Source organism: Crocodylus siamensis, chromosome 2 (genome assembly GCF_052110815.1).
Source record: "Crocodylus siamensis isolate JL-2025a chromosome 2, ASM5211081v1, whole genome shotgun sequence".
Taxonomy (NCBI): domain Eukaryota; kingdom Metazoa; phylum Chordata; order Crocodylia; family Crocodylidae; genus Crocodylus; species Crocodylus siamensis.
Window position 1 is genome coordinate 180,672,523 of NC_143396.1, and position 14,999 is coordinate 180,687,521.

The 14,999-nt window shown below is 46.9% G+C and overlaps 1 long non-coding RNA gene across 2 annotated transcripts in view; it reads left to right on the top strand.

Moving 5' to 3' along the window:
- Positions 1 to 3,525: 3,525 nt before the first annotated feature.
- LOC149871421 (uncharacterized) overlaps positions 3,526 to 14,999 on the top strand; it is a 261,718-nt gene continuing 250,244 nt past the window's right edge. Inside the window, exons 1-3 of one of the 2 annotated variants that reach the window (XR_016440227.1) lie at positions 3,552 to 3,617; positions 5,383 to 5,523; positions 7,225 to 7,430. This is a non-coding gene — a long non-coding RNA (uncharacterized LOC149871421). Of the gene's footprint in view, positions 3,618 to 5,382; positions 5,524 to 7,224; positions 7,431 to 14,999 lie in introns of those variants that run through there. The other variant, XR_016440226.1, reaches the window with a different exon arrangement.

The window sequence follows — 14,999 nt, forward strand, 5'->3', positions numbered from 1 at the left end:
GCACAGAGCAGTGTGAGCAGGCCCATCGGCAGTGCAGCACCAATGAAGTTATGGGATTTCAAAACAGGGCTAGGTTTCTGTGACTCTAGTGATGAATCTGTGTCAGCTTTCCGGGACAGGGCATCTGCCTTCCCATTTCTAGGTCCAGGCTGGTAAGTTATCTGGTAAGTTATCTGCAAGTCAAATTGGGAGAAAAAAAAGAGTACTCATTGAAGTTGCCTCTTAGCACGTTCACCTTTCAGAAGGACTCTAGGTTCTTGTGGTCATTAGGAACTTGCACCTTGTGATGTGCTCTTTCAGGGTAATGCCACTGCTTTCCAAAAGCTGCTCTGAGTGCTGGGGTCTGTGGTTCAAGATCTCATAATTTTGTTTTGAGCTTGAAGAAAAAGAAGGTGCATGGGCCTGTTCTGGGCTTTGCCATTGGGAGAGTACTGCAACTATTGCAGTGCTTTAGGCATCTGTTTCTGCTGCAAAGAATAAGGCTGGATCTGAATGGTCTAATACCAGGGCAGAGGCAAGGGCCTAATTTAGGCACTCAGAGGCTCATTGGGCTTCCACCGACCAATAAAACTGGATGGTTTTATGTAGCTGTGTGGTGAGAGGCCCACCTGGGCAAAATTGGCAACCAGTTGCCATTAGAAATAGATGAACCCCAGGAATTTTTAGAGTTCCTTGATGTTCCAAGGCACCTTGCACTCTCAGACAGCCTGAACTTCCTGGAAGTCCATTTTTAAGCCTTCTGGGGGTAAAATCAAGAAACATGGTAGATGCTTGTTTGGTCAAAGTAGAATTTTTACAGTTTATCAAAAAGGCCACGTTGGCACAGCCTCTCCAGTGGTGCTGGGACATGCTAAATGTGTTGACTGAGGTCTTCTGAGAAGATTCATCCAGGTAGGTGATAATGAATTGGTCCAAGAGGTCCCACTTTATATTGTGGATGAAGTGCTGGAATATGAGTAGGGCATTGGCGAGTCTGAAGGGCATAAATGAATACTCAAAGTTCCTATGCTGAGTCTGGAAGGTGGTTTTCTAGTTGTAATCCTGGCATTGGGGGAAGATCTTTGCATTCTTCTTCTCAAATACATTAGCTCTCATTCTATTTTAAAATCAGATTTGACTTTGGAAGAAAAGACATCTCTAATGTGGTGCGTATCAGTGCAGCTCCTTTGAAATCAGTCATTTAACCACTGTAAGGACAGCAGCCATAATATCCTAGTCAAGCTCTAACTCAAATTACTCAAACCAAGGTGACATAGGAAGAAAAGATGAAAATCAAATTAAAATTGAAATGTGTTTTCAACAAAATGTTTCCACAGTAGGACTGGGGACTGATGCATGAGTGTGTACACTTAAGTATCTCACACTGCAGAAGCTGCATCAAAGAACTGGGTAAATCTTGTTAACTGATTAACAAATTGCTTGAAATTGTCATCTGTTACACTAACTATTATTATTCCTTGAACACCATGTATTTTGGGGGTTCACAAGTTGCATAAAACTGGTTTCTATCTATAAAGATGTCCATCCCCCACATCATTTACGGCCTCATGCCCTTGACATTTAATTGCATCTTTCTCTCCCTACCAGGCCTTTCAGGGTTATTGAGTTTTTATTTTTAAAAGGAATATGTAGCTATGGGGAAGCCCCTGCTATGTGTTAGTTCTGGAAACACCATGTTGGCACAAAGGGGTGCCCCATATATGTTATACAGTATTTATGTTTCCATTGGATTTTTCCCTTTCCCCTTCGCTGCACCTTTTTTTCACAGTTTTTCCTAAATGAAACACTAATCCAGTAATGCTTAAATCCAGCTTTCAAACCCACAATGTTTGAGTGGCCTCTAAATTAGGCAAAACAAGCTTGCCCAGCCCTAGAATAGACTGGGCTCATTTTCTAGTTCATACGCACTCCGTTCATTGGCACAGCCTGCTTGTCCTAATAAAGATACTTCTGTCCTAGGTCAGGTAGATTGTTATACCTTGGTAGGCCATGGCCAAAGGGGGAGCAGGCAGCTCAGAGAGGAAAGGAGAGCCTGGATTCATGTCCATGGTGCACTGAAGGATCTGTTGGTGGAGCTCATATATCACAAATAGGCAGTACCCCCAAATGAGACAATATCACTCTTTGGAGAGTCAGCATTCACTAGATTCCTTGGACACAACTAAAGTCTTCCAAGGCTTTGTCTATGCAAAGAAGATATATTGATATATCCTAATGGGGGAATTTGTACCGATATATTTAGACCAATGTCATTGACCAAACACACTCCTGCTGCAATAAGAGAGTCCACATGGAGAATTTATTCTGGCATACCTCATCGTAACTATGTTGGTTATATCAAGCAAAACTTTCCTGTGTAGATAGATCTTTAACCTCAGACATAAAAAGCAGTCCCATGCATATTTGCAGATACTGCTTCTCCATGATGGATCTTTTGGGACTCAGGCATAGCTTATGCTTCACAGGATTAGTGCACAGAGATCTGCTGTAGATTCTGTTCATTTATGGGGCAGAGCAAGACTTTCCCTCCTAAAGGGCCATCGCTTGTGACCACTGGAAATAGGCAAGGGGACTGAGACCAAACCCTGTCACTGGACTTCATAGAATCATAGATGATTAGGGTTGGAAGGGACATCAGGAGGTCATTTAGTTCAACCCTCTTCTTAAAGGAGGACCATCTCCAGCTAGATCATCCCAGCGAAGGCTTTGTCTAGCTGAGTCTTAAAAAGCCTTCAAGGATGGAGATTGGACCACCTCTTCAGGGTAACTTGTTCCAGTGCTTTACTATTCTCCTCGAGAAAAAAAATCTTCCTAACATCAAAACCTAAACTTCCCTTGATGCAACCTAAGACCATTGCTCCTCATTCTGTCATCTGCCACCACTGAGAATATTCTAGTTTCATCCTCTTTGAAACCACCCTTCAGACCACAATTAAATCCTCCCTCCATTTTTGCTTTTCCAGTTGGCTAGGCTCATGAAAGTTGGCTTTCAGTTCATGCCTGTGTGGCTTTTATCATAGAAGAACGATACTTTTCCCTTTTTCAACTAGTGCCTTTGCCCACTACTTTCCCATCTTCCTCACTCCTCTCTGTGTCTTGTCCTTATGCCTGGGCTACAAATGCATGGCTTGTCAGGTGAGAGCTCCCTTTGCTTGGAAAGGGCAGGCTGCCACTTCCACCCTAACACACCTGCATCTGTCCACTTCAATATATTTTTTCATTGGCTAATTGCATGTGAATAGGTTTGCTTTTCAGCGGAGGTCAAGGAATTTCCATGTCAAAGATGGAGAGAGGGTTCCCCTTGCATCCTCTGCTTCAACCCAGGCACTGGTTCATTTAGAAACAGCTTGGCCACTTTTGGAAATGGGCCTGTGTGAAATAATATTGTCTTTTTGAGGTCAGAAAAATGTTCTTTTATATAGTCATGCACATACTTTGACAAGAATTCCACAAAGCCAGGTCTGTTCCCCCACCCCCCCCTTCCCTAAAACACTGGAGAATTCAGGTCTGGAGCCTGACGGCACTGGAGTATACAGCATGTACTGTGCCCCTTGGAATGCTGGCTGCACTTAAAAGCTTTCTTTAAACAACACAGGATCCTTTTGCTTTATCATGTTGTAAGTACTTTATGTTGGTGGTGGGGCTTTTACATAGGACAAGATGTGGAGAAGAGAGGGCAGATTGGTTTTGGAGTGGGAGGTGTAGAAAGAATTGGTTGAGGGATGATTAATAGATACAATGAGGCTGTAGTTTTTGTGCTAGTGTTCCCTTTTTTCCTGTAAAGTCAGTTTCCCAGACCAGGAAATGATTCTGAGAATGTGGCCGCCAGCAGCATTACACAGAATAACCGTCCATTCAAACATGTGCTGGTGGCTGTTGGGTTGGCTTTCTTTTTCTCTTTGACATTTGCAATATTCCAGCTGCCTCTCTCTGGTGGGGAAGGGGGGGGCAGGAAATCCTTTGCTCTGGAGTGTCGTGATATTGTGGACTAAGCTGCACCCCTCTTGTCCAGTTGCAGTTTGAGGGGGAAGTTGTTACAGTGACTGTTCTGAAAAAGTGCAGCCTGATAGCAGTGAAGGCAGGCATGAGGACCTGAACTGGATGCCTTTGTGAAACCCCATAGGATCATTCCCTGATAATACTTATAGGTCCTCCCACCATGCACATCTGACAGATAGAGACATACTCAGACATGTGCAGTTCCAACCCCCAAAGAAACCGGGCAGAACATGCACTAACAGATCCATATACAAGCTTACTGATGCACTCAGTCACATACTCCAGCATATGCCACATTACTGATAGAAAAGCATGCTAGCTGAGCCAAACTTATGCTTGGTGATATAAACATCCGCATTCATATAGTGGTTACTTTAAACAGTGTATAGTTTTGCTTTGAATGTGTTCTTTTTGTGCTGTCACAGTATTACCTGAACTTCTCTATTTTGTGTAGGGAGCACCTGAGGGAATTTGTAAATGCGGTGACCATGTTGCTTAGTCACAAAACAAGTGAACCCTTTACTATAGATATCTGCTGTTCTTACTGTAGTGGTTGTCTCAGGGAAAAAAAAGTTCCATAGTCCCAGAGTATGCTGGCACCCTTGCTTGCCAGCATATTTTTAGACAGTTTAGCTCCGTGGACCCCTGGGGGTTTGCAGACTATACCTAATGGTCCAAAAAGGTGACTATGATCAGTCAAAGGTATATAAATACCCCCACTTACGATTCAAAGGGGTCCACACTTCCACTAGAAATTTCCCAAGGGGTCTGCACCTCCATTCAAAATTTCAAAGGGGCCCGCAAATGAAAAAAGGTTGAAAACCACTGATGTACCTGCTTAGCCACTGACACCTGTTACAGGGATAAACTGCAGTGGGAACCTTCCTTATCCTTTGGTAACAGAAAAGGAATTTTCTTGTAACAGTAAGTCTGCCCCAGAGAGAGAGGGCTTGTGAGCTTCACCTAGCCAAGTGCCCACAAGCAGTGCTTGGAGGGAGGATGATCCAGTGATTAGGGTGCAAGGTTGGGTCTCTGGTGCATAAGGTTCAATTCTTTGTGGTACCACAGACTTTTGTGTGGGGTTGCAAGCAAGTCACTCAGGCCCAGATCCCGAAAGGGAAATCGGTGGGAGTTAGTTGTCTAAACACCTCTAAAGATCTGGGATTTCATCTCTCTGGGCATGTGTACATGAACCAGCTGCATTCCAGCTGAGATATGCCACATAAACTAACTTCTGAATAGGAAGTAGTGTAGCCATGTCAGCAGGGCAGGCAGAGGCGAATTAATGCATGGGCTGGTGAGGCCTGGGCCTAGGGGTCCTTGCTGGTCAGGGGCCCCTGAGTGCCTGGGTTCCTGTGGGAAATGACAGGTTTCCCCTTGCAGGCAGGCAGCATTGTAACCTGCAACTGGCTGCTCGGGGCAGCAGGGAGCAAGACGCAGGGGATGCCACGTGCATGTACACGGTCACACATGTTTACCCAGCCTTGAACACAGCCAGGCACCATGGAGAACAGCTCCCTGCAGGTAAATGTATGTGGGGAAGGGGTGGGGGGAGGAGATTGAGGCCCCCACGGTGAAGAACGGGGTGGGGCAGGGGCTGAGAATGGGGGTGATGCCCAGTCAGGGTGGTGTGTGGGATCAGGGAGCAGAGGCAGACATGTCCTACCCCACCCCTATCTCAGCTCGGGTCAGGGCTGAGCTTGGCTGGGCTGGGCGATAGACACCCCAAAATTCACCTTAGCCCCCCCATAGCCCCCCCTCCTGGAGCTGCCACCACCCTCCCACCTGCCCTGTGCAGCTGAGCCTGCCCCACTCCCATCCACTCCAAGCCCTGCCCTGGCCCAGCCCCTGTACCAGGAAAAAGCTGGCGCTGCCCCTCCTGTGAGCGCTACATCTTTGCAGGCTCAGATGCACAGGGTGGGTGGGGGGTGGCTATAGCCCCTCCAAACCCCTCCCCCCCAGCATGGCCCCTGCCCGCAAGGCACCAGGAAGGGAAGGGGCACCTCCTCCCACTGGAGCCCAAGGCCCTGGTAAATCTAAATCTGACTCTGGGGGCAGCAGTTATTGGGATGCATGGAGCTGTGCTAATGTGGCCATACTGTTTGCCGCTCTGGAGTTAACATGCAGGGAAAGTGTATGGCGTGTCTCAGCATGGAGTTGCCTTGTGTTGTATAGATGCATACCCTCTTGTGCTCCTCATCCACCTTTAAAGTGAGGACCATGGAGCTTCCTTCTCTCACAGGGGTTTTGTGCAGATAAACACATGAAAGAGTGTTCTGCGTACAGATACCTCAGTGTCAGAGGCTATGTAGACACTTTTAGAGATTTGTTTCATGTGTTTACCTCTCAAAATACATGCCTTAAAACTAAGATATGGACCTGGATTAGGACTTAAGCTCTGAGCCAAAGCCCTACGTGCTGGGACAGGAGTTGCCCGGCTGAAGCTGCTCTGCTCCGAGCACCGCAGCAGGGGCAGGAGCTGGAGCAGGATGAGGAACCACAAGTGGAGGCAAGGGACAGGTCTGGATTAACCCTTTAGTGGACCCTAGGCAAACCAGCTCATGGGCTCCTACTTAATACTGCATATTTATATTACTTTTTTCACTCGATAATTATAGTATGTAAAATAAGCACAGTTGGGCCCCTTCTTCACTTAGGGCCTTAGGCATGTGCCTCGTTTGCTTACGTGTTAACCCTGCCCTGGCAAGGGGAGCTGCGTAGCAGCTGTCCAGCTGCAGCTGCACCAGGAACAGCCCTGCTGGAAGTTGCACATGATGGGTAGGGCATGGACTGACAGGTGCGGGCAGGAGCGTGGTGGGAGCAGGCAGGGCTCAGCCCCATGTGGAATACTGTGGGGGCAGTCGCAGGCTGGATTCAGTCAGTTGGTGGGCTGGATTGGGTCCATGGAGGAGCATTTTGCCCACCCTGGTCTAACATAATGGTGGATTTTCTTATTAGTCAGGGTATCCAGCTAAATGCTAGGGCTTCATTATATCTTGTGGCCATGCATTCCATAGGTTAAATATTCACTGTGCAAAAACATTTCACTTTTTTTCCACTTTAGATATGCATCCCTTTCATTTCTGAGGGGTCCCTTCTGTTTTTGTAACAGGAGAGAGGATGAAGAGGACAGCCTGATTTACCTTCCTTGTGCTATTAATCAATTTATACAGTAGAACTCAGATAATTTGTATCCAGATGGCTCACTACTTGCTTAATTCTCAGCAGGTTGCTATGTGAAGGATGAACCACACAGCTGTTTACTGAGACTTTTACTTGAAAAAGCACCACTTCTCCACTCATCTGAGAGAACCGTAATTCCATGCAACTGTTCGCTGTGACTGTGTATGCTCCTGTTTTGGTTCTCACAATCTCTTCTTCGCAAGGACCAGGGAACCCAGCCTGGTGAATTATTTGGGTTCTATTGTTTATCTTTGTCATGACCCAGCATTGAAGCATGCAGTCTCTCAGCGCTGCCCTTAAGTCTTTAATTGTTTGTATTCCTTCTCTGTTTCTTCTTTCCTCTTTTAGAGAGGGGTTGCCCATTCTTTGACACAGTATTTGAAGTGAGGATGAATAACTGAATGGCATAGAGAACTGTAGTGAAAATATAATCCCACTATATGTCAGTGTAACCTTCTGGTTGCTTTTTTTTTGATGGCATCTGTGCAATGAGCAGATGTTTTCATTGAGCTGTCTGTAGTGACGCCTAGGTCTTTTTCCTGAGTGGTTACGGTTAATTTAAAACCCATCAGTGTATTACTTCAGCAATCCCTTGATGTCATTGGTTAGAAGATCCCAGCTGGCTGTAGCACTTATTTCTATTGCTTGTCTGTTTCCTATTATTTTTATTATGCTTACACTTGCCCATGCTGAGCCAATTTTTTAAATCGAGGTGGGCACATACATTCGCCTATATGCTCTTCAATGCTGCTTTCAGAACACAAAATTCAGGTATTTGTGCTTATCTAGCTAGGTTCCTATGGAAATTCTTAAGAATAGATGTCTCTGGGTGAGGTGCATATGTTTGCATATACAGGTTTCCCTCATTTTATGCGGGTTCTGTATGTGTGAATGTGTTTTTATGCAATGATTCTTTTTATACCAAAAGTTCATTCTAAGCAAGGTCAATTCACTTGTGTGCAGTCGGTGTGGTGGAAGCCCACAGTCAGCTGCTTTGTATGGTGCATTGTAGAAGTGATGTGCACCAAAATATAGTCTCCTATGTGGATCGGTGCGTGCTTCTTGCTCATTGTTCATGACGTGTTTCTGTAGTTGCCATCCCCATTATGATAGTGCCCTGTGCTTGTATGTACTGTCTGCTGTTGGTGAGTACCAAAACTATCTTGTAGAAGTGGTAGAAATGGGTCTGGGGGTCAGTACAGTTGAGATCTTGGAATGTATCCCCATCTGTTACATTGTAAAGTGGGTTCCCTTTGTGTGAATTAGAGTGATGTGCCATTTTCCAGGAGCGCATGTACAGCATAAAGTGAGGGAAACCTGTACTGTCTTTGGAAACTCAGTCCAGTAATTTAAAGGGAAATGCACATTCTTATATGAAAGAGCAGTTTGTATCAAGTTCTTCTGAGAGCCATGCCATGCTGTTTTCAGATTCTGCCATTAGAAATGTGTGTACATAATGGTGTAGCTGTACTGAAATACTAGAAAAAATCCTGAAGATGCTGCAGGTAGAGAGCTGTGGGCACAATTCATTGTGAGCATCATTCTTTGCCCACAAGAATGGTTTCTATTTTTGAAAGTTAGTCCAATGTGTATATATATTATTTAAGGATATGTATTTCAAATTGCTGGCTGCTTTGAGGAAGTAATTTCCGAGGAAGTAATTTCCTACACTGATGATGTTATAGTATAGAAATAGTATAGTAATTTCCTATACTGGTGATGTTACAGCAATGACAAGCTTTGCTGGAATTGGATACATGTCATTTAAATATTATGTCGATTCATTGCATGACTTTAAAAACTTTATAAACTCTGTGATACCTTTTTGAGAAAGGAAATAATACATCATATATAGAAATTATGCAGTGTACTAAAACAATCAGGCACCTGACCTGCCCTAACCTTGTTCCTTACTCCTTTAGGATCACGTTGTTAGTGAGATATCACCAGTACATGGCATACTGGGGCATTCTGCTGGAGCAACACTGGTAACTTACTAATCCAGCACTTGGTGCTACTTCATGAAAGTAAATAGGAGTTTAGCAGGAGCAAGAAGCCCCGTGTTAGCCATGGATGCTGTGTGATCTGAGGAAAGGAGCATAAAGGTATAATTCATTAACTCTGTTAAACTGTGTGACATTGCCTTTAACATTTTACCTTTGTAAACTGTGGGATGGCAGCAGCCATTTCAGATTGTGTCTTAGAAGCCATGCCCCTTATGTATTCTACTCTAAGGGAAAGAGCTGCAGGAAGACTGACATGTTTAAATGGGAAAGCAGAAGGGAAGCTGCAGCTTGCCCAGTTTCCTCATGCTAGGAGGATGACAGCAGCCTAATTTTACTGAACTATGCATGTTTCCAAGGACTCCAAGACTGCATAGTAAGAGTCAGAAGCTCCTTGGAACGTGAGGAAACTTCTGAATTTGGAAGGGCGCAAGGAGGAGCTGCAGGCTGAGTGAGAAAAGTTTAAGTGGCTGGTTACCATGTGCAAGGGAATCCTATGAAGGGAGCAGCTGAGCAGAACTTGAGAGCATAGGTCAGGCTGAGTGCCTGTAGGATACCGTATGCAATGGTGAGCCAGGTCCTTGGCTGATACTGACTGACTGGGGTCCATTGCAATGCTATGTAGGTGACATAAAGACAGTGGTGAGGGTGAAAGCAAATGTATTTTGGCTGAACCTTGCAGAGACCAAAGGATAATGTGTTTCTGCAAAAGCCAGTAGAAAGTCTGGGCCTTGTAGATCATGTCAGCTATGTTCACAAAGGGCTTTGCCACAGTGGGTATCTTGGTTACTGAAAATGTGAATCAGAGGAGTCCCTTCTGGGGTGGCCATGCACTGGCAACAACTCTGGCTGAGTTCCTTAAACTTTTCCAAGTCATACTCTAACAAGTATGACCAGCCCTCTGACTCAAAGTCAGTGGAGCTCTGCTCATTGTTTCCAGAAGAGGACCTGACCTATTGTACTTCAAGTAACAGCAGCTCTAAAAGGACTTGCTGACTTTTCTTATGGGACTTTGGAACTTGAAGGACTGCCATAAAGATGAAGAGGAAAAACACCTCTTTTCTCTTGCTGTAGAGAGTATGATGCCTTGAAAATGCAGCAGAGTAGGTTTAGATTGGAAACCAGGACAAACTTCTTTACTGTTAGAACAGCGAGGCAGTGGAACAGATTGCCTAGGGAAGTTGTGGGCTTTTCATCATTGGCGGTGTTCAAAGAGAGGTTGCATAGGTACTTGTCAGGGATGATCTAGGTGTAGCTATGCCTGCTTTCTTCTATGGGTATTTTCCACACTTTCCTGGTTGCCATGTGGGGCCTGGGGGAAGAGCAGGAGGGTATTTGTTTTCTTTTCCTGCTGCTACATTTGTCAATGTGTGTATTTTTTAAAACCTTCCTCAGAAGCACTGGGTGTTGGCTGCAGCCAAGGCTGGAGATTTTGCTTGGGGTGTGCCAGTGCTACTGCTGGGACTTATACCCAGGGGTTCCTGGTCAGAGGATCTTGCCCCTCTGCTCAGGGTCATATCAACTGCTATATGTGGGGTCAAAAAGGAATTTTACCTCATGGTCAGATTGGCATGGACTGTGGGGGTTTCTGCCTTCTTCTGCAGTGGGATATGGCTGACTTCTTGGGATCTCTGGAGGCTATACTAACAACCCAGCACGGCATTGTGTGCTGTGGTCCCCCTTTCTTACCTGTTTTAGGTTAGGATGTTATGTCTTGGGTTTTGTGTCAGGAGTTGACTGCAGTTTTGCTTAGAGGCAAGGTTCCCTCTAAGGTGTGTGTGTGCACAACCATGCACAACTAAAAGCGTGGCTACGCACAGCCTTTTCAAGGCCGCGCACCAGGAGAGGCGGGGCCGGAGCCTGGCGTGGGCTCCCATGGCTCCAGGGAGGTGCTCCACTCCCTGGCCCTGATGCAGGGGAGTGGAGTGCTCCTCTCCCCCGCATCAGGGCTGGGGAGTGGAGCACTTCCCTGGAGCCACCGGAGCCCGCGCCAGCCCCCAGCCCCAGCCTCCACCCCTGCCTTGCCTCACCTCGGGGAGGAGCTGCTGCCTGCCCCGATTGAGGCTCTGCTGGCTCTAGGGCACAGCTCCACTCCCCCGCATGGCCTCAGGGAGCGAGGAGGCACATGGCGTCAGGGCCAGGGAGCACAGCGATGTCCCAGAGCTGGCAGAGCCTCACTCAGGGCAGGCAGCGGCTCCTCCCCGAGGTGAGGCAAGGCAGGGGTGGAGGCTGGGACGGGGCACTCTGCTGGCTCCGGGGAAGTGCTCCACTCCCCGGCCCTGATGCGGGGGAGTGGAGCACATCCCCAGAGCTGGGGAGCCCATGCCAGGCTCCGGTTCCAGCCCCTGGCCCCTGGTTCCTGGCTCCAGTGCCTGGCTCCTGGCTCCAGTCCCTGGCCCGCAGCCCCAGCCTCCAGCCACCAGCCCCTGGTCCCCAGCTCCCGGCCCCAGCCCCTGGCTCCAACCCATGGCCCCCGGCCCCAGCCTCTGGCCTCCAGACACCGGCCCACGGCTTCAGCCCCTGGCCCCCAGCTCCCAGCTCCAGCCCCTGGCCTCTGACCCCCAGCCCCAGCCTCCAGCCACCAGCCCCTGACCTCCGGCCCCAGCCTCCAGCCACTGGCCCCTGGCTCTATTCCCTGGCCCCCAGCTCCCAGCTGCAGCCCCTGGCTTCTGGCTCCAGCCTCCAGCTCCTGGCCCCAGCCTCCAGCCCCCAGCATCTGGCCCGAGCCCCTTTGGTAAGTGTAACACTCTGAACCAGGGCGGCACGCTCACAGACCGAGGCAGTGCACTCATGGACCACTGCTCCTTAGAGGGAACATTGCTCAGATGTTAGACAATTTGTATAGGATAGTTTGGATATGGATGATCCTTCTTCAGGGGCTTGGAATAGATGACCTTTCAAGGTCCCCACCAGCCCTACTTCTCTATAACTTTAAGAAAGGAGCTACTGCAGTGAAGCCTCTGTAGCTCCAAAGATGGTATCAGAGGAAGGCACTGGAATGAATCTCTTGAGTCTAATGGAACTAGACAGAGAAGGCATGAAACCATCTGTAGAGATTTTGCAAGTGCTTAAGTTAGAATGAGCTCCAGCGCTGCTGGGAATCCTGGAGAGATTTGCTGTTTCCTAATAGAAGCTAAGAAGGGTGAAAAATACTTTCCTAGTGTGCTTGGAGCTGGAAAACGTGACTAGCAGATCTGTGGTCTGCATTGTGGAGGTGTACAGAAGCACCTATTGTATGAGACAGATCTTGCATGCCAGAAAGTTATGGAAACAGCAGCCAGAGAATACCTAGTGTGGAATATGGCTACAAAAGAGTATAATATTGCAAGAAAAATGCCAGATACTGTGAAATATTGCATCTGTGGCAAGACTGGTCATTCAGGCATATTGGACTGGTGTTAAAATGACATAAATTAATGTGATGGGCTAGCTGGCAGTGACTTAGCCCAGGGGTTTTGAAAGGGCAAAAGATTATTGGAGAACTTGGGATTCCCTTTCCTCCCCTATCAGGACCCCGAGACTCACCCTCCATGTCCCCCGATTGGCCCCTTGGGTTACCTGGAGGGTGATGAAAGGGGCAGCACGGCTGACTCAAGGAACACCAGCAAGGGACCACAAGGAAGAAGCTTCAAAGAGCTGGCAGGAGCTGGGCCAGCGGGGTGGGAGCAGGTGCCCCAGAAGCACCGGAAGGAGTGGGACTTGCTGTTGGACCCTCAGCAGCGTGGTGTGTGGCCGGCAGTAGAGGCTCCCCGCTGGGCTCCAGGATCCCCTATGAGAGGCTGTGGCCGGCAGGAGAGGGTCCCTAGCTCCAGCAAGGATCTGAGCAGCGACCTGAGAGGTTCCCAGCTCTGCTTTCAGCTCCTCCAATAAGAAGCCAGGCAGTTCGACATGAGGCTGGGGCTCCTGGAAGGTCAAGACTGCTAGCAGTTTGGCACAGTACTAGTACTGGTGGCTGTGTGGTAGAGTTTCTATATCCAAGTTCAAGTCCCAGCTGGGGTGAGTGAAGTAACAGGGAGAAATCTTTGTTGCAGTGGAAAGGGGTCATTGCATGTGCCCTCTTTCTCCCCCTCCAGGTACCTAGGCCCTATATTCCTTATTTGATATTTTGTATTTTGTGCCTTTTATATTTTGCCAACCAGTATTGTTTGTTCTGCTGTTTGTGTTTCATATTTTGGTAACCCTGTCTTTTGTCAACTGGATGAATATGTCTATGATTGTAAGTGTCAAACCTTTGTTGAATCTTGTCCCCTCGGGGCATTGTAGTGTCCCCTATACCCCCTGGTTTATGCCTGTTATGTTCCCAGTACTGTTCTCTCATTAAAAGGCATATGGTTAAGTCCCCATTAGTGACCTGGCTCTGCTCTATAGGGGGAGGAGAGTCCCTACACCTCCCACAGCAGTTGTGTATCTGCTGTGATCCCTTCAATTGGAGAGGGGGTACCTCTTGGAGTACCGCCCGGGTTGCATTAACATTATTATTATTATTATTATTATATGCATAAGACCGGAGTACTCAGGAAAGACAGGCACTGGGAAAAATGGTCACTGAAGAGTGACAAGAAAGCAGGAATTCATGGAAGAATGTCCTGGAATATAGAATAATTTGGCAAACATTACCCTGTATATCTTTACTTTGTACAATCCTAGTGAAACACAGTTCAAGTTGTTATCACAATGTCTTCTATTGGTGACTGTACGTTGCCTTCCTGTTCCTGACTTGCTGAAATCAACCATAAGGATGACAGAGTGGGAGGTGATATAAGACAAAAGCAAAATTCCTGAAATCAGCAGTAGCTTGTAACTACGCTATGAGGGCTAAGCAGATTTCACTGCTGAAAGAGCACCAATATCTTACCTGGCACACCTGTTGGAGGACGCATCTTCCATATTGGGGTCATAATGATTGGCTTTGGGCAGTTTGAGTGCAAAGGTTGCATGTAGTTAGATGAATCAGCAAAAAGTTGAAGCATTTCAGACCCAAAACATGTGAAGCACTGGGATCTCTTCTATCTTGCAGCTCTCCCTGTGGTTGGAGTAAGCAGATAATCCTGCATCAGCTTCCTTTCCCATATCAGTAACTGATTCTGCTGGGAGGTCTGTTTCACGTTATACCATGTTGTGATGAAATTTCCAGTTTCTGTATACCAGGGATGACCAAACTTCCTAACCCTTCTACCCTCAAACAAAGATCCTGACATGGCTGAGAGCTGCAAGACATTCTACTTTTGCGACATGCTTGTCAGAGTCAGTAAGATGCACATAGTGCCCCAACTGAAATAATAAGCTGTTAAATGATTTTCAGCAAGAGTTGCATTTAAAGTGCCTAAGAGCCTGTACATATCATGAGCCATGATTTGACCACCATTGCTCTGTACAAAACAGACTTATTTCAGTGTAAATCAGAATCTCTCTCACTTGGTAAGTGTGGGAAAGACCATGCTAAGGTGCAGAATGACTTCTGGGCAAAGCTGGAATTAGCAGGTTGTTTTCTAGTTAATAATGAAGTTACTAGAATATTCCTTGTGGGATCATTGGGATTTTGTTAAATTTGGCAGAGTTTACACAGTTTGAGGAGACGGGTATTCCAGTATAGATGTATGATGGGTGTGAAGATGAACTCAGTGCCTTCTTTAACTGTTGGTGCAGATGTGGCCAGGTGACTTTCATTTAGAGGAATAATAAATCTGATACTTATGAGATGGAAGTATGCATCAAATAGGAAGGCAACAAAATAAAGGGTTTGCTGCTTAGCTACATTTGATGTGATTTACCTTTATAAGCAGCTCCTTTCTGTTCCAGAATCAACAGAACTCT